Source organism: Triticum urartu, chromosome 7 (genome assembly GCF_003073215.2).
Source record: "Triticum urartu cultivar G1812 chromosome 7, Tu2.1, whole genome shotgun sequence".
NCBI classification, from domain to species: Eukaryota; Viridiplantae; Streptophyta; class Magnoliopsida; order Poales; family Poaceae; genus Triticum; species Triticum urartu.
Window position 1 is genome coordinate 565,987,521 of NC_053028.1, and position 22,022 is coordinate 566,009,542.

At 49.9% G+C, this 22,022-nt stretch overlaps 1 long non-coding RNA gene and 1 pseudogene across 1 annotated transcript; one reads left to right on the forward strand and one right to left on the reverse strand.

Moving 5' to 3' along the window:
• Positions 1–16,145: 16,145 nt before the first annotated feature.
• LOC125519923 lies at positions 16,146–17,028 on the forward strand (annotated as a pseudogene).
• A 2,592-nt stretch (positions 17,029–19,620) lies between these two features.
• LOC125521251 lies at positions 19,621–21,714 on the reverse strand. Its single transcript, XR_007289114.1, has 2 exons — positions 21,512–21,714; positions 19,621–20,304 (listed from the first exon to the last, which is right to left on the reverse strand). It is a non-coding gene; the product is annotated as an uncharacterized LOC125521251 (long non-coding RNA).
• Positions 21,715–22,022: the final 308 nt, after the last annotated feature.

Below are 22,022 nucleotides of genomic sequence, written 5' to 3' on the forward strand. Positions count from 1 at the left end.
CTGCGCCAAGGGAGGCCGGCGGCTGGGCCTTAGGCCAATTTAGTGGGCTGGTTTCTCTCCTCTCTACACTCTTTTTCCATTTTAAAACAAAACAGAAAAAGAGAAAGAAAAGAAAGACAAGGTAGGGGTGGAATCTGGGCATGGGGATAATTTTCACAGACTCGTAAAAATGTGCATGGTCCACGAAAAATAGGAGAGGCATGATTGAAAGATGTAATTCAAACTCATTAGAATTTAATTCAAATGGGTTTGAACTAGGACTTGGTTTTAGAAGTATCCAAAAATGTTCGGATTTTTGGAGGAACCTTGGTAAATGGTAAGAGAATAGTGGGCAAGGTTTGAAGGTCAAACTCGAAGAGGAATAGACATGGGAAATATTTTGCACGTGTGTTATGGTTAATTCCAAAAGAATGGAATATTTATTATAGCTCCCTAATATTGGGAGGGTGTGTTATAAAGAGAATCACCATGTGAATCCCCTCAGTTTAAATGGACCGAAGATCCATGCAATTTATTTAGTTGAGTTTTAGCTAGTTGAGAAAAAGATGGCATGGTGACATGATGCAATGCACATGATGCAAATATGGAAGCAACAAGCAAAACAAATCACACAACGAAACTCGGAAAACATGGAAGGCATCTGGAGCGCCGGTCTTGGGGCGTCACAACACTCCACCACTACAAGAGGATCTCGTCCCGAGATCAAGGATGGCACCGGAGAGAAGCGTAAGAGGAAGAGAAGAGGTAAAACTAAGTTGCTTCTTTGACAAACGAGTGAAACCAAAGAGCCTTGAGAGGTTAAACAAATTGAAAGAAAGAATACAACAAAGATGAACAAAGTTGAAAACACTCCGTTAGAAAAGAGGAACAAGGAACATTACTAGAACCTTGTAGGTTGAAAGACATAAGAAAAGGGTTGCAATGGACAAGAAGTACATGCAAGCACTCCGGTTGAAACGAGATGTACAAGGAATGATAAAGATCAATTATGACAACACTCCGGTTGGAAATGGAAGGTAAAGAATATAAGCTTGGCAAAATGAAAGCACTTGGATGAGAGTCCAGTTAGAAGAGGAATGATAAACACAACACTCTGGTTAAAACAAGATAGAGAAGGAATAAGAATGATATAATTTGGGCAGCACTCCGACTGTAAATGGAAGGAATTGAACATGAACTTGACAAGATGAGAGGATACTTGAAAAAAAGGACACGACACTCCGGTTGAATGGATAAGCAAAGGAAAGAACATGATCTTTGACAAAAAGATGGGATGATCGGTCGAAGAGTGCAACAATGCCTCCGGAACAAAAGATAGAACGGACTGAAAGTAACGAAGAAGAAAACAACATATTCTACCTCGAATGAGTTTGAAAACATCCTTCCATAGAGGATTGGACGGGGTTGTTGGAAAATGAACAACAGCGGTAAGAATAAGCTTGTAGTTGGCTTATGGAGAACATCTCAAAACTATGAAGTGAAATTCTACCACTAGCGGAAACAATAGATTGGATTGATATCAACAAGGAGACGAGAAACTTATTTCACCAGGAGGATAAATGAAGAACTTGGGTCATATATAAGCACCATAAATAGCAACAATCCTTAGGGAAAGCTTTAGGTGAGATATAACCCAAGATAATTTCAGTGAAGAGATTGATGGGTTGCAAAGGATCTCATGAACGAATTGAAAATGATGGGTTTAAAATATGTCATTCCGGAAAACTTGTGAACGATGAAACACGAAGGGAAATTGTCAAGAGTGACATAACACCACCTCAAAAGATAAGAAAGAAAGAATTGCACTTCGGAATGCAAGATGAAGAATGCTTGAACTCCTCAAAACAAAACATGTGTTGAGCACCCTGTTTATTTTGAAAGGTGAGCTTCCTTTTGGGCCGAGTTTGAGGGCTCCTGATGAGAATAGATACTCGGCGAGCAGTGACAATACTTCTAGGGGATAGAATTCTGATTAGAGTAGCAAAGGGGGGACAAAGCAATCTAGAACTAGAGCTAAATCAGATGGAGGGTAAGAGGTGGTCTCGCCCCTCGGGAACAAAGAGAAGGCAAGTTTCAAGAGGTAGGAAGTCCCTACCGCGGTGTACAAGCCAAAGCAGTTGCTACTGACGGCAGCCGTGCAATCTGAAGGATGCCCATGCGTGACAATTCGGCAGAGACCGGTGAGGGATGATGAGGAGAACTTGGTACGTGAACCAAAGAAGAAGATGCCCATGCGTGACAATTCGGCAGAGACCGGTGATCGGTCCTACCCGGCCCAATGAGTTGCTTATTGTGGAACTGCCGGGGGCTAGGGAACCCCGAGGCGGTTCGAGAGCTTCGCAGCATTGTGAAGCTAGAAGGGCCCACTCTTCTCTTCATCATGGAAACAAAAATAAAAGGGAAGAGAGTTGAGGACTTGCAGAGACACCTAGGCTTCGGCAGGTGTTTTGCAGTGGATAGTGTAGGCCTAAGTGGAGGTATTGGACTTTTTTGGACACATGATGTTATTGTCGAGCTAAAGAATTTTAGTTCAAGACATATTGATGCAATGGTAAATATAAGTACCAAAACTCTTTTGAGTGGAGGTTCACTGGTTTCTATGGAGCGCCTCGAGCTGAAGATCGACATCACAGTTGGCGTTTTCTGCGTACTTTGTATGCCATGCCGCATGCGGCATGGATTTGTTTGGGTGATTTTAATGAGACTCTCAACGCCAATGAACACTTCAGCCGGGCTGCTAGGCCAGAGAGGCAAATGAGAGCGTTCAAAGAAGTCGCCGATGAAGTGGCCCTCCAAGATTTGGGGTGGTCAGGCATAGCGTACACTTGGGATAATCGGCAATCAGGTGACGCTAATGTCAAGGAGAGGCTTGATAGAGTTTTTGCCAACGAACAGTTCCAGCAACATTTCCATCATATCAGAATCAGACACCTACCATCCGTAGAGTCTGATCATTTTTTTGTTGTAGCGGAGATAAAGGAAAATCTGAGGAACACGTCACGAGCAAAAAGACAGTTCAGATATGAGAACGTGTGGGCATCGCATGTGGATTATGACCGCATCGTTGCTGCTGCTTGGCAAGAGACAAATAGAGGACCGGGCCTCCAGGGTATAGCGGATTCACTGACACATCTGAAGGCTACGCTAGAACCTTGGGGGGGCCACGAATTTGGCTGCTTAATGCGGCGGGTTAGATAGCTGCAGAAAAGGCTTGACAGCTTAAGGTGTCAATCGGTGGGCCAAGGACCAACTGACGAAGAGAGAGCAGTGGTTCGCCAGCTGCGTGAGGCTCTCCAGCAGGAGGAGATCTAGCTACGACAATGGTCCTGCGTCCCCTGGCTCAGAGAGGGAGACCGTAACACGGCATATTTTCAAGCACAGGTGGCGCAGCGGAAGCGTATTAATAAAACTTAGGGTCTATGCCGATCCGATGGTTCGGTTTGTGCCACTGAAGCGGAACATAAGAGCGAGGTTCAGGCATTCTATCAAAATCTGTACGAGTCCCAGGGATTCATGGATGCAGCCGAGCTTCTTAACCATGTGCCAGGTAAGGTCACTGTCGGTGTCAAAACCGGCGGATCTCGGGTAGGGGGTCCCGAACTGTGCGTCTAGGCCGGATGGTAACATGAGGCAAGGGACACGAAGTTTTACCCAGGTTCGGGCCCTCTTGATGGAGGTAAAACCCTACGTCCTGCTTGATTAATATTGATGATATGGGTAGTACAAGATTAGATCTACCACGAGATCAGAGAGGCTAAACCCTAGAAGCTAGCCTATGGTATGATTGTTGATGTGTATGTTGTCCTACGGACTAAAACCCTCCGGTTTATATAGACACCGGATAGGGTTAGGGTTACATAGAGTCGGTTACAATGGTAGGAGATCTACATATCCGTATCGCCAAGCTTGCCTTCCACGCCAAGGAAAGTCCCTCCCGGACACGGGACGAAGTCTTCAATCTTGTATCTTCATAGTCCAAGAGTCCGGCTGAAGGTATAGTCCGGCTATCCGAACACCCCCTAATCCAGGACTCCCTCAATAGCCCCTGAACCAGGCTTCAATGACGACGAGTCCGGCTCGCAGATTGTCTTCGGCATTGCAAGGCAGGTTCCTCCTCCAAGTACTTCATAGAAGATTTTGAACACAAAGATAGTGTCCGGCTCTGCAAAATAAGTTTCCACATATTGCCGTAGAGAGAATAATATTTACACCAATCTAATCTGCTAACGTATTCCGTAGCGTGACACACCACGGCCAAGCCTTTATCTGAGTCATTTCATTATCCCACCTCAGCGCGTTATGCGAGGCGGTTTCCTTGGCACGTCTTGTTAAAGCAGAGATCGTGTCCCCTTATCCCGGGATTCTCATCAATATGGGCGTGGGTAACCCAACCGCGCCATTGATTATGGTGCTTGGAGATAAGCGAGTTTTACCAGGCTGGTGGGGACATGTAGTTGCATCCTCCCATATAAGGGGATAAGGATCCACCTTTTCACCTACGCCTTCTTCCTCCTTCGCCTATCCATTCTTGTGCACTCGAGCTCCAATGCCCAAGTCCGCACTCCCCACCTCAACCTTCTCCAGCCATGTCCGGAGCGGGAGGCAAGTGGATGGTCTCCTCCGTCACGGAGGGACATATCAAAAAGCTGAGGAAGGTCAGATACCTGTCTAACGACATCGCATACCGGCTCCCCAAAAAGGGGCAGCTCATCCCCACCCCTAGGCCCCATGAGAGGGTGGTGTTCCTCCCCCATTTCCTCCGCGGACTGGGCTTCCCTCTCCACCCATTTGTCCGGGGGCCCATGTTCTACTATGGCCTGGATTTCCACGATCTGGCCCCGAACTTCGTCCTCAACATCTCGGCGTTTATCGTCGTGTGCGAGGCCTTCCTCCGCATCCGCCCCCATTTCGGCCTATGGCTCAAGACTTTCAACGTCAAGCCGAAGGTGGTGCGCGGCAACCAGGCGGAGTGCGGAGGTGCCATGGTGGGCAAGATGGCCAACGTCCTATGGCTCGAGGGCTCCTTTGTGGAGACCCTGAAGGGGTGGCAATCGGGGTGGTTTTACATCACCGAGTCGCGCAACGCCGAATGGGTCGCTCCCCTCGAGTTCCGATCCGGACCCCCTACGCGGCTCACCTCCTGGAAGGAGACGGGCCTGTCCTGGGGTCAAAAAGGAGAGCTGGCCAGACTCCAAACATGCATCCAAACCCTGGCAGACAAGAAGCTCAAACTTGTCAATGTAGTCCAGGTTATGCTCACCCGCCTGATCCTCCCGTGTCAACAACGGGCTTTCAACCTGTGGGAGTTCGACCCGGCGCGGCACCAAACTCTGAGCAGGCTCTTCGACACGACGTACGAAGATGCCTGGAAGGTGCTTTTCAAAGGCACCGAGGCTCCCGCATCCGCTATCGAGGATCGCGGATTTAGTGCGCAGCGTCATGCTCTCGCGGTAAGCTGTTTTCTTCCTTTTACAGGGTATTAGTTTTTCATAGTTTGACTCCATGCGGGATCTAAGCTCCCTTGCCTTTGACAGGATTGGCAGGTGACGTCCGGACAGATCAACTGTCCGGCTCCTTTGCCCGAAGGCCCAGCGGACGCTCGCTTGGCGAAGCTGCTGGTTCCGGCACCCTACGTGGTGCCGGAGAATAAGGCCGCGAAAAAGGCCGCGGGGACTCGAAAGAGTGCCCGGCTCCAGGAAATGTTGGATCCATCATCCGATGGTTCCGAGGCGCATTCCTCCCGTGAAGACGAGGAGGAAGAAGAGGAGAGCTCTCCCCCTCCAGCGGGAGGAGAGAAGAAAAGGAAGGCTGCCCTCTCTGGGGAGGCCGGAGGGTCCAAGAAGGGGACCCTTCCTCCGGACTACTCCACCGATGCCGACGGCGGAGAGGAGTGGCAGCCTAGGGCAAAGCCCCTGGAAAAATCGTAAATATCCGGATACCAGAGTAATTCATAGTATTCGTTTATTGCACAGCTTTCCCTTACGTCAAATATGTTTATGCAGCCCACCCAAAGACCGGCTCGACGCGTCGTCGAGCGGCTCACTGGAATCGTCGGATGTGAACTCGCTTCCGACGGCTTCCTCCCCCCGCCCTACGGACGACACCGAAGTGTTGTCCCAACAGGTTCCAAGCCGGGAGGAGGTGGTCCTGGAGGCGTCGCAAGGCGACCTCCCGGACCCCAGGAGTAAAGGGGATGAAACCCCTCAGGGCTCCAAGTCCGGCTCTAGGCCGGACACCGCTCTGGAACCTTCAAAGGTTCCAGAGTCCGGCGGGGGACCTCCTTCCAAGAGGAGCAAGTCCATAGTGCCAGCGGCCCCCGTCCAACCGGAGGCGCCGGACAATATGTTGGAGGCGCTCCAAGGCGCCTCCATCGACGAGGAGCACCGCGCTATTATGAGTGTGGTGGTCCAGAAGGTTCAGTCCGCCAAGAGCGGACTGACTGAAGCTTGTACTAGCCTTTTGACAGGCTTTGAGGTAAGTAAAGAATGTGTAAATAATAGTACCGCATAGACAGTAGCCCCTGATGCTCTGTTTGGTGTTCGGGAAGAGAAGCCAAATAGAGGATCAAATAGAATTTGCAGGAGTCTAACAAAAATGAGTCAATATGCATATGCAGGCTTCCCTACTTGCGTCTGCCGCACTGACTGCGGAAGTGGACACGCTAAAGCAGAACCTCGAGCGGTCCGAGCAAGAGCTCGGGCGTGCCAAGAAGCAGCTCGAGGACAATGAAGGTAAGAAATACCATGTTTTTAAATATATATATATATAAAGGTGCAATTGCAAAGAATGACAGGATTATCGTGGCTATTTTAGGGGCCACGTCTGAAGTGGCGACCTTTAAGCAGGCGCTGGTCGAGGCCGAGAGGAGGGTGGCCTCGGAGCGCACCGAGCGGGAGAAGTATGAGGCCGAGGTTGGCAAGGTGCGGCAAGAGCTCCAGGCTCTCATGGAAAAACATGAGAGTTTGGAGCTTGATTCAAAGACGCGAGCGTCCGAGCTCGCAGTGGCTATTGAAAACGCCAAGTCTGCCAAGGCCGAATCCCAGAAGACCCTCCAAGAGTTGGATGAGGTGAAGAAGATAGCGGCGGGTAAGGCATTCTTTACGCAAAGCAAACACATAAGCGTGAGTTACTTGTTACTTACCCGAATCCAGAGCTCTCCAGGAGCGTTCGCAGATCTTCCCCGGAGTGTATCCGATGCCGCCGCATTCTACCGAGCCGAGGAGGAAAGCTCGACAGAGAAGGTGTTCTGGTCTCAGTATACTGAGGCCGGACACCCCGTGCCCCTGAGTGACCAGCTGAAGTAACTGGTCAAGCTCCACAAGGCGGCCGAACAGGCCATGAAGGGCCTCATTGTTCGGCTGTGGCCTGGAGGGGCTCTGCCTGGGAGCTATTTCAGGCTGGTGCGGCGGTTGGTGGAGGCCTGTCCAAGGCTCGAAGTCATCAAGCGCTCCATCTGCATTGAAGGTGCCCGTAGGGCCCTTGCCCGTGCTAAGGTGCACTGGGGCGAGCTGGATGCTGAGAAGCTGGTGAAGGACGGGCCACCGCCAGGGAAAGAGCATTGCAAGCCCGAGAATTACTATAAGGATGTTCTGAAGGGTGCCCGCCTTGTGGCGGATGAATGTTCTAGGGATGTAAGTTTTGAGTGAAACTTGCTCGTTTTGTCCTGTGCGCTAAAAACTTGTTTATATGCGCTAAGCAATGCTGTTGGAATTTAAAATATTACCTTCTGTGCGGCTTTTTATCAATTCTGAGAGATGGCGAGTCGTCGGCTTCTGTCCCCGTGCCGCTAGTGCTGGGGTGTTCGGGGATAAACCTGAGCGCTCTTTTCCCCATGTTTGGATCCTTCGAGGGAGGCGCTCAGCCCAACGAACAAGGAAATCAGACTATAATGCATGAACACTCTCACTTAGCCATAGAATTCTATAATTTTAAATTTCGGCGAAGCCCCTGGTATTCGGAAGACCGAGTTCGGGGCGCTATCCACGCCTTGGCCGGACAGAGCCGGCATCTCGCCCTAAGCGGCATAAGTCTTTAGGGACTCGAAAGGCCTCTCGAACAGCGACCAGCTCTCGCTTCATGATGACAGTCAGTTTTAGCTTTCTCCACTGAGGTGCTCGACCCAGCTCAACTGGGGCATAATCGCAGTGGTTCTCCTAGTGCTACCTTAGCCGATATAGCGGAACGTAAGGCACCAAGACATAGGAGCCGGGCAAACCCAACTATTGACCCAAGACATGATTCGGAGCCGATGCATATAATGCTATAAGTTCGGGGTGCCGCACTTGTTAAAGTGTTCGGACTTCTCACACCATATTGAGGGGTACTAAAGCCCCTGGCGTATTTTGGCCGTACCAACGTGTACGGGTGCAACATGTCGTTAAGGAACATACATAAAAAGAAAAAAGGTAATGCAAAAATAGACGAAAGCTATGCATTGTTTATTAAAAAGGGCTGCGATCAAAGCAGAATGATACAAATAATGCGATAAGTGGAAGGTTGGACTAGTTAACATGTCCGTTCCAGGGGCAAGCTGCGGAATAGTATGCGGAACAGGTATACTGCTCGTGATAGAGACCACCTGGGAGTTCCATACTGCGGCGTGGCTTGTCTGCTTCCCTGGTTCTTGCATCGTTTGTGCGGCAATTGAAATGCCGAACAGGCCTTCCGAAGGATGGAGTCCTGAAAGTAAGAGAAAAATAAAAATAAATAAAAAAATCGGCAGCCCCTGGTACGGTTTAAACCGTTTTTTTGGGCGTGCCGTGATGGTGCCCCTCCCCCTGTACCCATGGTATCTCTAGGGCGTAGTTATGGACGCGAAGTACTGGCGTCACCTTTTTGCGGGGGTTGGGGTTGGGGCCGCATTGCTACTCCTGCTCGGATCGTGCCAGGCGATCTTGTTGTAGGTTACGACGGGCGCGCTTGACGGTGTCTGGTCGTTTAGTGGCCGGACTGGAGAACTACCTGGAGAGGCTGCTTTGTACTTCCGCTGCAAGGGCCGCCGTGTGCTCCTCCGTTCGGAGAGAGCGTTCGGTGTTTCCATTGACCATAATTACTCCTCAAGGGCCTGGCATCTTGAGCTTAAGGTATGCGTAGTGTGGTACCGCGTTGAACTTAGCGAATGCGGTTCGCCCGAGCAGTGCGTGATAACCACTGCGAAACGGGACTATGTCGAAGATTAACTCCTCGCTTCGGAAATTATCCAGAGATCCAAAGACCACTTCAAGTGTGACTGAGCCTGTATAGTTGGCCTCTACACCTGGTATTACGCCTTTAAAGGTCGTTTTGGTGGGCTTAATCCTCGAGGGATCTATGCCCATTTTCCGCACTATATCCTGGTAAAGCAGGTTCAGGCTGCTACCGCCGTCCATAAGGACTCTAGTGAGATGAAATCCGTCAATGAGTGGGTCTAGGACCAATGCGGCGAATCCGCCATGACGGATGCTAGTGGGATGGTCCCTTCGATCAAAGGTGATCGGGCAGGAGGACTGAGGGAGTCCTGGATTAGGGGGTGTCCGAATGGCCGGACTATACCTTCAGCCGGACTCCTGGACTATGAAGATACAAGATTGAAGACTCCGTCCCGTATCCGGAAGGGACTTTCCTTGGCGTGGAAGGCAAGCTTGGCGATACGGATATGAAGATCTCCTACCATTGTAACCGACTCTATGTAACCCTAACCCTATCCGATGTCTATATAAACCGGAGGATTTTAGTCCGTAGGACAACATACACATCAACAATCATACCATAGGCTAGCTTCTAGGGTTTAGCCTCCTCAATCTCGTGGTAGATCTACTCTTGTACTACCCATATCATCAATATTAATCAAGCAGGACGTAGGGTTTTACCTCCATCGAGAGGGCCCGAACCTGGGTAAAACTTCGTGTCCCTTGCCTCCTGTCACCATCCGGCCTAGACGCACAGTTCGGGACCCCCTACCCGAGATCCGCCGGTTTTGACACCGACAAGGACCATGGGTTGAACTTTGGGGCGACTGGCTCTACCGCGTATACGTCCCTTAACGCGCGGTTCCGCTCCCTTTTGGGGACGTGGGTTGCGTATATCATGTTCACCGTCTGCACTTGTGGGGGAAAACCCTTCTGTCCACTATTGTTCGGCGGCCGGGGCTCCTCCTCGTCATCTCTATGCAGCCCCTTGTCTTCATTTTCGGCGTTTAACTTGCCTGCCTGCTTGAACACCCAACAATCCCTGTTGGTGTGATTGGCCGGCTTTTCGGGGGTGCCATGTATCTGGCACAAGCGGTCGAGTATTCGGTCCAAACTGGACGGGCCCCTAGGATTCCTTTTGAATGGCTTTTTCCGCTGACCGGATTTAGAGCCTCTGAATCCGGCATTAACTGTCATATCCTCAGCATTGTCGTCGTTAATGCGGCGCTTCTGCTTGTTGCGACGCGACCTGCCACTACTATCCCTGGTGTCCGAATTACCAGGGTTTTTGGTCATATTGTTGCTACGAGCAAGCCAGCTGTCTTCTCCCGCGCAAAAGCGGGTCATGAGTGTCGTGAGTGCTGCCATAGATTTTGGCTTTTCCTGTCCAAGGTGCCGGGCCGGCCATTCGTCACGGATATTGTGCTTGAAGGCTGCTAGGGCCTCAGCGTCCGGAGAGTCGACTATTTGATTTTTCTGTGTTAGGAACCGTGTCCAGAATTGCCTGGCCGATTCCTCTGGCTGCTGAATTACGTGACTTAGGTCATCGGTGTCTGGGGGTCGCACATAAGTGCCCTGGAAATTGTCGAGGAATGCGGCTTCCAGGTCCTCCCAACAACTGATTGATCCTGTTGGCAAGCTGTTAAGCCAATGCCGAGCTGGTCCTTTAAGCTTGACTGGGAGGTATTTGATGGCGTGGAAATCATCGTCGCGGGCCATGTGGATATGAAGGAGATAATCCTTGATCCATACCGCAGGATCTGTTGTGCCATCATATGATTCGATGTTTATGGGTTTGAAACCCTCGGGGATTTGATGATCCATTATTTCGTCTGTAAAGCATAGTGGGTGTGCGGCGCCTCTATACTGGGCGATATCATGACGTAGCTCCAATGAGTTGTGTTCGGCCCTGCCGAATTTGTGGCCGGCGTGACGGTTACCGTCTCGAGCCGTGGGGCGCCCACGCGATCCGTAGATCGAGCGTGTTTGCCTTGCCTTGTCCTCCAACATGTCTCGTAAGTGCGGCGCATATTCCCGTGCCTTGGTACGGGGTGCAGCTTGAGTAGAGGGCCGGGAGGCCTCTCTGTTGCGGCCACGAGGTGGCCAGTCGGCCGCATCAAGTGCTTCCTCCTCTAATCGGGGTAGCAACCTGCGCTTTGGGTAGCTCTTGGAGGGGCGTTCGAGTTTATGCTCTTTGGCCGCAAGGACTTCGGTCCATCTGTCGACCAGCAAATCTTGATCAGCTCTAAGTTGTTGCTGTTTTTTCTTGAGGCTTCTTGCCGTGGCCATAATCCTACGTTGAAAACGCTCTTGCTCAACGGGATCCTCTGACACGATGAATTCGTCGTCGTCGAGGCTTGCCTCATCTTCGGAGGGAGGCATATAATTATCGTCCTCGACCTCTCTGTCTGCCGCTCTCTCATGACGGCTGGTTTCTCCATCCTCCTGTGCTAAATCTTGCTGGAGGGGGTTTTCTTTGGTGCTTTCCGGAGTATTATTATCTCCCGTACTGGAATCACCGTGTTTGTTTTGGCGGGATTTTGAGCGGCGCCGCTGACGCCGGCGCTTAGGCTGTTCCTTGGAGGGGTCATCCTCCGCTGTTCCATCGCCATCTCCCTCTTTTGGGGTGTCCACCATGTATATGTCATATGACGAGGTGGCTTTCCAGGGCCTAGTAGGCGCTGGTTCTTCATCATCTCCGTCATCGGCGTCCATACCGTCGATGTCTTCGGAGTTGAAGTCGAGCATGTCGGTTAAGTCGTCGACAGTGTCTATAAAGTGGGTGGTGGGTGGGCTTCGAATTTCTTCATCATCCGTACCCCAACCTTGCTGACCATAGTTCGGCCAGGGCTCTCCCGATAAAGAGAGAGACTTCAGTGACTTTAGGATATCGCCGAAAGGCGAGTGCTGAAAGATGTCCGCGGCAGTGAACTCCATGATCGGCGCCCAATCGGATTCGATCGGCAGGGGCGCGGAGGGTTCGGAGTCCGGAGAGGAGTCCGGCTCCTTGGAGTCACGAGTCTCGCAGAGTACGGGGCTGGCGTTCGGCTCAATCGCCGTTGGGGTCACAGCCCCCGGGGTGGCGTCCAACCGCCCATCCTCGATCGGCGCAGTTGGCTCCGAATTAAGGGTCGGAGCCGATGTGGGTGCGGCCTCCAGGGCACTATTCGGCGGCAGAGCTAGATCATGCTCGTCGTGACAGTAAGGCGCGCTCGGCAGTGGCTCGAATCCGTCGAAGATCAAGTCCCCGCGGATGTCAGCCGTGTAGTTTAAACTTCCAAATCTGACCTGACGGCCAGGGGCGTAGCTTTCGATCTGCTCCATACGGCCAAGCGAATTGGCCTACAGTGCGAAGCCGCTGAAGACGAAGATCTGTCCGGGGAGGAAGGTCTCATCCTGGACTGGATCGCTATTGATGATCGTAGGAGCCATCGAGCCTGACGGCGACGACACAGAGGAACTCTCAATGAAAGCACCAATGTCGGTGTCAAAACCGGCGGATCTCGGGTAGGGGGTCCCGAACTGTGCGTCTAGGCCGGATGGTAACAGGAGGCAAGGGACACGAAGTTTTACCCAGGTTCGGGCCCTCTCGATGTAGGTAAAACCCTACGTCCTGCTTGATTAATATTGATGATATGGGTAGTACAAGAGTAGATCTACCACGATATCGAGGAGGCTAAACCCTAGAGGCTAGCCTATGGTATGATTGTTGATGTGTATGTTGTCCTACGGACTAAAACCCTCCGGTTTATATAGACACCGGATAGGGTTAGGGTTACATAGAGTCGGTTACAATGGTAGGAGATCTACATATCCGTATCGCCAAGCTTGCCTTCCACGCCAAGGAAAGTCCCTCCCGGACACGGGACGAAGTCTTCAATCTTGTATCTTCATAGTCCAGGAGTCCGGCTAAAGGTATAGTCCGGCTTTCCGAACACCCCCTAATCCAGGACTCCCTCGGTCATGGATGACATGAACGTGGAACTTACAAAACCCTTTACTGCGGCAGAGGTTAGGACAGCTTTGTTCCAAATGGCTCCCTCCAAAGCACCGGGGGTGGATGGTTTTACCGCGGGGTTTTATCAGCATCATTGGAGTTTATTGGGTGATGCTGTAACCGCGGCGGTTCTGGACTTTTTGAATGGAGCAGAACTACCAGTGGGCTTGAATGATACCTCCATCACTTTGATTCCCAAGGTACGACACCCTCAGTCTATCTCACAATATAGACCTATTGCATTGTGTTTGGTTCTTTACAAGATTGCTTCAAAATGTGTGACTAACCGAATGAGGGCATTCATGGACGAGATCATCAGTGAAGAGCAAAGCGCTTTTGTTCTTGGACGTCTGGTAACTGATAATGTCTTAGTGGCATATGAAAGTGTGCACACAATGAGGAGGCGGAAGAAAGGAAAAAACTATGCTTGTGCAATTAAACTAGACATGATGAAAGCTTACGACCGAGTCGAGTGGCACTTTCTTGAGGCTATTCTAACAAAGCTGGGTTTTAACATTGTCTTTGTTCGATTAATTATGAAGTGTGTATCTTCAGTACGGTTCTCTGTCCGTGTTAACGGAGAGCTACTGCCCTTTTTCACTCCCTCGCGAGGTTTGAGGCAAGGTGACCCGGCGTTGCCGTTCCTTTTTTTGCTCTGTACGGACGGCATGTCTTCTTTGTTGAAGTATTACATTCTCGGGTACATTGACAGAGGCATAAGAGTCAGCTATAGGTCACCTTGGGTGATACACTTTCTATTCGCAGATGACAGCTTGATCTTCAACAGTGCAAACACCTAGAGTGCCGAGAGACTTAATGAGATTTTGAGAATTTATGGTGAAGCGTCGGGACAGTGTGTTAATCGCGCTAAGAGCGCCATCTACTTCAGTTCTAATACACTGGCCCAGCTCAAGCATCAATTGAAAGGTGTCCTCAACATCGACGTTGAGGCGTTCAGTGAGCGCTACCTGGGACTGCCCACGGCGGTCGGTCGCATCACGAGCAGGACCTTCGATCATATTGGGGAGAGAGCTCGTGGGAGGATACAGGGATGGTTTGAAAAATTACTTGCATGCGCAAGTCGTGAAACTTTGTTGAAATCAGTGGTTCAGGCTATTCCCACGTATTCGATGAGCACATTCTTACTATCAAAAAAGGTATGCAAGAGTCTGACTTCACCAATGGCGAAATATTTTTGGAGCAGCTCTATTGACAAGAATGCATTGCATTGGGTTTCCAGGGATACTCTGGCGACACCAAAGTGCAAAGGAGGAATGGGTTTTCGGGAGCCTCATCAGTTTAATCTTGCGTTGCTCGGGAAGCACGGTTGGCGATTTATGACTAACCCTAATTCTCTGTGTGCAAGGGTTCTTAAGGGTCACTACTTCCCTGATACAGATTTTGTGCATGCCACGGTGCCTAAGTCGGCATCAGCTACATGGCGAGCTATCATTGCAGGAAGGGAAGCTTTTCGTGTGGGACTCATTAAGAGAGTAGGAGACGGGAACTCCATCAATGTGTGGGCTGGTAAATGGATTCCCGGGACCATCTCGATGACATCGCTGCTGAAGCCACCGAACACCATTGTTCGGACAGTCTCGGATCTTATAGATCTCGAGAACTGGTCATGGAGGCAGGAGTTGATTCGAACCACCTTCATTGCCCCTGATGCTGATGCCATTCTAAACATCCCAATCAGGAGGGGCGGAGGTGAGGATTTCTATGCTTGGGCCTTTGAAAGATCAGGCAACTACACTGTTAAGTCGGCATACCGTGCTCTAGTGACTCAGAACGAGCGCAATGCTCTAGAGGAAGGGGCGGCTACCGGTGCTTCAAGAGACGACAAACAGATGTGGTCTGCTTTGTGGAAACTCAAAGTGATCCCAAAGGTACGAGTGTTCTGGTGGAGGGTACTACGAGGGATTCTACCGGATGAATGCACTCTCAAATACCATCATATTGCAGTTCTAGACACTTGCAAGGTATGTCTGGCTAAGGAGGAGGATCCTATGCATGCCCTAATTCAATGCTCGCATGCACGCCGCTTTTGGGGTGAAGCGCGTGTGTGGTTCGGTCTTTGGCTTCCTCGCTTACACCCACGTTCTTGGGCCAGAGACATCCTATGTGGAGACCGAGTCAAGGATGAAGATCGAGCAAAGGTTATCACCATCATGTGGACGATTGGGCATTCTCGAAATCGGATCAAACATGGTGAAGAGGGAAGGGACCCAACAGCCGCCATCAGGGCGACGAGGGAGGCTCTTGCACTGTTGGAACTGCCTCGGACCGCTCCCATTCTGTTACCAAGACATGGCTGGCGGCCGCTCAACTCAGGTATGGTGAAGATCACGATGGATGGTGCACTTAATGTCGCGGAAGGTAGAGGAGGGGTGGGTGGCATAGCCCGGTCCGCATCCGCGTTGTTGGGAGCATGGTGCAGGCCGTTCGGTGAGATCTCAGATCCATTATTAATGGAAGCTATATCGATGCGGGAAGGAGCTCTATTTGCAAAACTTCGAGGCCTCTCGCATGTGATAATGGAGACCGATTGCCAGGAGTTGGTGCAACTCTGGAACACTCGCCACAATTTGCGTTCGATTGTGGCTCCTATCTTAGATGAAATAGGAGAGCTAGCTTCTGATTTTTCAATTTTCGAGATTCAGCATGTAATCAGGTCAGCAAACTTGCCGGCGCATCTCTGTGCAAAACGTGCATGCACTTTGAGTGTGACCGACTGTTGGCTTGACGAGACTCCTAGTTTCTTGGTAAGCAGCCTTCTCGCTGACTGCCGGGACAACTCCTTCGTTGAATAAAAGCTCTCTGTTTTGCCCGCAAAAAATAGATTCGTAGCTCTATACTACCTATGCATCACCGCGATTCGTAACCCTCATCTTTCTATTGCCTTTTTTTGTTCTCGGAAGGTAGTTGTCGCCGACGCCGTGCGTAGATCGCAAAGTAAGAATCAGCGGAGGAGATCGAAGATGGCTAGCTTCCATGTCGCAGACGCATCGGAGTACCTGGCCATCATCGGCTGGGGCATCGACGGCGTCAAGCTCGCCAAGAAGGCGTGGGTTTTCGTGGGGCAGCAGTGCAAGAAGTTCAGCATCTCGCCGGTGAGCTACGAGTTTGAGGTGCACGCCATGAGTGCCGAGAAGCTGCCCTTCATACTCTCCGCCGTCTGCGCCATCGGCCCCAAGATCACGGCCACAGGGGCTGAGGAGTCGGACGGGAAGGACCTCGAGGCGCAACTCCTCCTCTACACCAAGCTCACCGCGCCGTTGGACAGTTCGAGGAAGATCCACGTCCGGGAGCTCGTCAAGGGGATCGTCGAGGGCGAGACCCGCGTGCTCGCCGCGGAGCTCACCATGGAGGAGATCCTCAAGGGCACCAAGACCTTCAAGGAGGTGTTCAATAGGGTGCAGCTTGAGCTCAACCAGTTCGGCCTGGTCGTCGACAACGCCGACGTGAAGCAGCTGGTGGAGGTGCCACGACACGAGTTCTTCTCCTACCTCGGCCAGAAGACGCAGCAGGACACGTCGAACCAGGCCATGGTGGACGTGGCGGAGTCCCGGATGAAGGGAGAGGTTGGAGCCATGGAGACGGAGGGGCAGACGGGCCAGAACGCGGCAAAGGTGGACGCCAAGACCAATATGTCGTCGGTGCCGCAGCACGGCCAAGCGCTAAGGAGGAGGCCAAGGTGAAGGCTGAGGTGCAGGTGCTCGAGAACAGAAGGGCGGCGGAAATCGCCACGGCCAAGGCCGAGCTCGCCATGAAGAAGGCCGAGTGGGACAAGCAGGCCAAGGTGGCCGAGGACCCGAGGTCGAGGCGGCGAAGGCCGTCGACATCCGCCATGCAGAGCTCTAGACGGATTTTGTGACTTCCGTTGAATCTCACTCATGTAATTTGCTTGTTCTTTGGCTGGTTATTGATGCAATAGTTGTTTTTTTGGTGAATCAAAGTGCTTCATATGCATATACACAAACCAAAAAGGCGAGTGATAGGCCCCGCAGCCCTAGGATTCGGTCCTCCTCTTCCACGTCACATTCTTCCCCACGCCGGTCACGAGAAAAACCACGCGCTCGCCGCAGGTCACGTCTGCTCGTTGTGGTAGCCGTGGCCGACGAGCACAGGCGAGGGCCCCCCCGCTGCCGGGATTGCAACACGGCTGCCGATGGATCCCATCACCATGGATGTAGCTCTGATGCCTACCGGTTCCATCTCGCGGGTGCCATGGTTGCAGCAAATCTCACATCACCGGCTCTGGCTCGGCGCCGTCGTCAACACGTGTGCCCAGCGAAAAATCTGAGCAAACAAAAAAATCTTAGTGATCAGGCTTTTTTTCTTTTTTCTTTTTTTTGCGAATACTTAGTGGTCAGTTGAAGCCAAAAAATTGCCCGGTTCCAGCTAGAACACACAAAGGTTGAAGCAAAAAAGGACACAACACCAACTCCAACAAATGTTTGACGTAGAAAGTGAAATAGCCTGTTCCAGCAAAAAATTGCATTGGTTCCAGCAGCAAAAAATGTCGCCGTCGTGTTCCCATCGAAAAATCTAGTGAACAACAATCTCAGCGGTCAGTTGAAGCAAAGACATTGGCCGGTTCCAACCAGAATTTACCAAGGTTACAACAAAAAAGATATAGCAGCAAAACTCAAACAAAACTAATGTAGCAAATGAACTAGTCGGTTCCAGCAGTTCCAGCAAAAATGAAGTCGTCGGTGAAGGAATGATCAGGTTCCAGTAAAATTGGAAGCTGGTTCCATCATGTAGCCTTGCTCGTTGCGGCAAACCCCGATGTCGGTTCTAGCAAAGTGCTGACCGGTTCTCCAGCATCGCCGCACGCCTCCACCGCAACATCTCTGTCGCGCCGTCACGATGGTTTGCCTCCAAAGCATCTTTGTCACGCCGACGTCGGTGGTTGCTGCAAACGCGCGCCGGTGGTTGGCATCTATGTTGCGCCGCCCCCGGTAGTTCTCCACAAAAGCTGCAACGCCTCGTTGCGTTGGTCATCACCGTGCTGCAGTAAGGATCAAAGGTGGTTGGCGAAAAAAGAAAGGGGAACGAGTGGTCGAGAATGGAGGAGCACGACATGAATGAAAGGATAAGGTTGTGTCCAAAGCGGTGCGTGGACCCCGCCAGCACATGGACACGTGCGAGTACGAGTCAGGAGGAAATGTGAGCGTCCGATCTGGATACATCAGACGACGCGCATGAGACCGGCCCAACACATTGGCCGGCCAGCCGGTGGCAGACGTTTCCCAACCAGAAAAGAACATACAAAGACAGAAACAGCAAATACAAGCTCTGGGATCAACCCAAGAAATCTGAAACTAGAAAAATCGATTGTGCACCATATATAGGACTGTGTTTTAGGAAGTGTAAACAAAACTGACATGTTCAATGACAGCTTTCACCGTTGACTAGAAGGGTTGAGCGTGCTTTACTGCACCGTTGGTATTATTGGGTTTCTTTAAAAAATAATCACTCTGTTTCAAAATATATTGTGTATTACTTTTTTTGAAAAGTTAAACCTTTTAGATTCAATAAAATTTGTAGAAAAATATATAGAAATCCATAATATCAAATCGGTATTTTTAAATTCATCAGGAAATTAATTTCCACACTTTTTTGTTTAATATTGTGGATATTGATATTTTTGCTCTTGACTTGGTCAAAGATGAAGAAATTGGACTTGCTACAGAATTAATACCCCTTATATTTTGGAACTGAAGGAATACTTAGTTTGGCGGGTGGTGGAGATTACATTTTTTAAAATCAAACCTTTTAAGTTCAATAAAATTTGAAGAGAAATATATAAAAATCCAAAATATCAAGTCAGTATTTTCAAATTCATCGTGGAATGAATTTTTCATACTTTTTTGTTTAATATTGTGGATGTTGATAATTTTTGCTCTTGACTCGGTCGAAGTAGAAGAAATTTGACTTTGTACAAAACTAATACTCCCTCCACTCCCTTATACAAGGCCACATCATATTTTTATGTCTAACTTTGGCCATTTATTTTACTAGGAAACATGCTCATGCATTACAACGGGAGAAAAAAAATACATGCAAACAGGCTCAAACCCCTTCCCGGTCCATGTATTCTATTTGGACATGGCACCCCATTCGTGTCATTGCTTATCCACCTTCTGACCCTCGCCAATGATGGTTGTAGTGTTCACCTAATCACAATGCATCCGAACATGGTCAATCTCAAAGCGGTGAACTCGACCACCGCATCACACACATGCCATTGCAGCACGCTAGCATAATGAAATGTTTAAAACTTAATGAACAATCTCGTCGAGCTGGACGTGAGACCCGCAGCCCGCTATCCCTGCGTACTTGGACGCGGCGTCAACTTTGCGAGTGGGATGCTGTAACACCTCCGCCTAATATGCTAATAGACCATAAAAAATTATATGTACATAATTCTATCAACGATGCATCTCGTGAGTGAAATATACCATTAGTTCCATCTGCCCATAACACAAAATAATATTTGAGAACAATGATCATACACCCGGATTACATTCAGCTTGGAAAAGCTCTCTGAACACCTTATCTACTGGCCCAATCGGCAAGACAGTGAGCAAACTTGCTTTGGTCCCTACAGACCCAATTAATCTGGTGGGATTTGAAGTGCTTCAAAGCCTCCTTGATGTCACAAGTAACAGAGAACAGCCTGGACTTGTTAACCGTTTGAGGTTCAAGTGCCTGCACCAGCGACAAGCAGTCCAACTCCACAATGATATCACCATTAAACAACTTTGCCAGTTCCTTCAGCCCAACCAGTAGCGTTGTCGTGTTGTTGCCCACAATACAAATTTTGATCATAGATCAGAATATACAACAAATAATATTGGACAGTTGCTCTTAATATCAGCTATAACATACATTTCGATACATGGACATTCGGTCATATGTTGCCATTGTAACTGAAGCTCGCATTGATAGTACTCCTATGCCAGCAATATGAAAACACCACTCTACGTCGAGTACACTGCACATCAGTACCATTGTGCAGAAATCAGTTTATCAAAGTAACCTGAAGTTATGACAGTCAATACTTGATGGTCGACTGCATAGCTGAAAAGGCTGAATGTCTCGTCCACCACCGGCCACCGCCGTGCCTTGCTGAACATAGACAATTCTCACATCAGTAAATCCAATATCTCACCAATTCCCAAAACCATACAAATCAACAATTTGCTAGAATGAACCGGCACTGAGACGATTAAAGCTAATTGATAATGTAGTGGTACCAGAATTAATCGAATAGGCACCACAATTTCCATCTTGTCTTGGTTGGGAGGTTGGTGAGAGTGGCATTTCGTAAGTTCCAATTTAGTAGTCTGCTACTGTTCTGAATTTTTGACAAGTGCAGTTGGAGTTGAACGATTTGGAAGTACTTGTATCCTAAGGGGACTGAATAACCAAAGTGTTGTATTATTATTCAATTTTAGAGACGAAGGTTGCAGCCAATTGCCAGCTGATTCTGAACATCTAACAGATGAGGCGTCAAATTCAGGCTGCTTGATCAAGCTGACGATAAGTTTAAAATTATTCAGTACATAGATTTTGAGCAGTTAAAATGAACTTTCCTACAATTTGAAGCTCCCTATGACTGTGCTTATATCAAACATACTTAGCACATGGTTGCATGCGACATCTTATTCTGCATTATTTGTTACATGTGTGCTCGCAGTTGCATCGTGCTTTCATTAGCTAGTTCTTCTTTTCTCCTCTTTGTCCATCTGTTCATTTGGTGTATCTACCAAACAGAAGTGCATCACAGATCGTCATACTACCCATGGAGAGCATGTTCAGAGATCTATTTTGAGAGGGGAGGCCTGCTGGGAGTGTGCCTGAAACTGAAGACACTTAAAATATGGCCTGTCATCAGAAACTGCCATGGAGGCCCTCGTCGTCTCCTCCTCCAGCTGCTACCCCGACCAGAGAGCCTCCTATTCTTGGCAGGGCCACCCTCCTTTCGTTGCTGGACTGCGACCCCGACCTCAGCTTGCTGCTACCCGATGTCTAGACCGGGGCAGAGGAGGTTGATGCGGAGCACCAGTTGTCAGTCAAAGTTGGGGCAGAGCCGATCGAAACGGAGGACGGAGCATCTGTACGGAGGACGGAGGCGGCTGAGGGAGGGTCGGCGTACAGCCCAGCACCGCCGCCTGGCTCTGGCGTCATCTTCCTCACGGTGGGAGGGGGCGGCGGGTGACCTGCCCATCTCGTCTAGCCGACGTCAAGGGGACATATGGAAGGTGAGGCAGCATCGTCCTGGCGGTGCGAGGTGGAGGAGGGGGAGGAAGAGAGAGCTTGAGAGGCCACTGACCTGTCCCGCCATCGAGATGAAAGGGGATCAAGGGAGAGGCGCGTCCGCAGCCATCCGGCACGGATCCCCTCCTGGTGGCTCGTCTGCCTAGGTCACGATGCATGCGTGCCTCCGTCCCTCCGCAACGACTTCAATTCCGATCTAAGGGCGAGGTGAGGAGTAGCAGCAACAGCGTGGCGTCTTCGTGCGTGCCGAGGACAAAGGAATCGTGTGCGTGATGTTTCCATTTGCTCGTGTATAATAAAAAATTTCTATCAGGACAGGAGGAGACGTGTCCATGCTCTCCTCGGTCTATTTTCTTTTTCTATCTGGACTGAAGGACATAAGAGGACAGAAAGATCGCTCAATTAATCTCAGCCGTCAATCTTTATAATTAATATAAAATCAACGGATATAAAAATATGACGTATAAAGAACTATGAAAGTTTTCTCTCTTTAATATTAGGTAAAGATAAAGATAAACAAAAAGTGAGTTGTATGCCAAAAAAATTAATTGGATGCACATTTCAAA